Consider the following 1690-nt stretch of genomic DNA (forward strand, 5'->3'; position numbering starts at 1 on the left):
ATATTTACATCAAACACAATTTCCCAACTCATATGGAAACAGGGTTTGTACATATACATACAGTATATATATATATATATATATATATATATATATATATATATATATATACATATATATATATATATATGTGTGTGTGTGTTTGTGTGTGTGTGTTTGTGTGTGTGTGTGTACTATTGAGGCAAAAAAGTATTTAGTCAGCCACCGATAGTGCAAGTTCTCCCACTTAAAATGATGACAGAAGTCTGTAATTTTCATCATAGGTACACTTCAACTGTGAGAGACAAAATGTGAAAAATACAATCCAGGAATTTTCATTGTAGGACTTTTAAAGAATTTATTTGGAAATTATGGTGGAAAATAAGTATTTGGTCAACCATTCAAAGCTCTCACTGATGGAAAGTTTTGGCTCAAAATCTCACAATACATGGCCCCATTAATTCTTTATTTAACACGGATCAATCGTCCTGTCCCCTCAGCAGAAAAACAGCCCCAAACCATGATGTTTCCACCCCCGTGATTCACAGTAGGTGTGGTGTTCTTGGGATGCAACTCAGTATTCTTCTTCCTCCAAACACGACGAGTTGGAACTAATAAATTTACAAATACATTTTTTAAAATTCCTACAATGTGAATTCCTGGATTTTTTTCTCATTCTGTCTCTCACAGTTGAAGTGTACCTATGATGAAAATTACAGACCTCTGTCATCCTTTTAAGTGGGAGAACTTGCACAATCGGTGGCTGACTAAATTCCTTTTTGCCCCACTGTATGTACAGTTTGTATATATTAGTGGTATGCATAACTTCTGTAAATGGCGATCCGATATGCATCTAGATACATGGGTTAGGATACAATTCACTAACAGTACATTTTAATACATTACGATTTGATGCGATTTGATACAGATGGAATCTTTACATGGTGAAAAAAAAATGTGTATCATGTATCAGGTCAAAACGATGTGTTCATTTTTTGCGGTGTTTGAGCAGGACGAGGCTGGGCAGGCGTCGATGCTGGAGCAGGAGGCGGCTGGGTAAGCATTGAAGCTAGGGCAGGAGGCGTCGAGGCTGCATGGGTGTACTCAGCTTGAGTGGGCAGGGCTGCTCGGGCCAGCTTGGTTTAAGCGGGCATGGCTGATGGCGTCAGCTGAACCACTCCTGAACAACGATTGCTCCCTCAGCACCTTTTGGCAGAGGTGGGTAGTAACGCACTACATTTACTCCGTTACATTTACTTGAGTAACTTTTGGGATAAATTGTACTTCTACGAGTAGTTTTTATGCAACATACTTTTACTTTTACTTGAGTATATTTATAGAGAAGAAACGCTACTTTTACTCTGTTCCATTTATCTACATTCAGCTCGCTACGCGCTACTTTTTTTAATCGATCTATTAATGTTTGTTTTGGTTAATGACAGAGCTTCAAAGTAGGATCTACGCATGCCGGCGTTTCACCAATCACATGCAGTCACTGGTGACGTTGGACCAATCAAACAGAGCCAGGCGGTCACATGACCGTCACACGTAAAACACGACTTAAACATGTTGACAAACTTATTGGGGTGTTACCATTTAGTGGTCAATCGTACGGAATATGTACTGTACTGTGCAATCTACTAATACAAGTTTCAATCAACCAATCAAAAGTGTAAAGGAAAAAAGACACTTTTTATTTCAACCGTACTTA

At 38.4% G+C, this 1690-nt stretch overlaps 1 long non-coding RNA gene across 1 annotated transcript in view; it reads right to left on the reverse strand.

The window, feature by feature from the left end:
• Window positions 1-272: 272 nt before the first annotated feature.
• LOC133560555 (uncharacterized) overlaps window positions 273-1690 on the reverse strand; it is a 23047-nt gene continuing 21629 nt past the window's right edge. Inside the window, exon 3 of the long non-coding RNA XR_009808482.1 lies at window positions 273-1069. This is a non-coding gene — a long non-coding RNA (uncharacterized LOC133560555). The remainder of the gene's footprint in view (window positions 1070-1690) is intronic.

The sequence above is a fragment of the Nerophis ophidion genome, linkage group LG10 (assembly GCF_033978795.1).
Source record: "Nerophis ophidion isolate RoL-2023_Sa linkage group LG10, RoL_Noph_v1.0, whole genome shotgun sequence".
Classification (NCBI taxonomy): domain Eukaryota; kingdom Metazoa; phylum Chordata; class Actinopteri; order Syngnathiformes; family Syngnathidae; genus Nerophis; species Nerophis ophidion.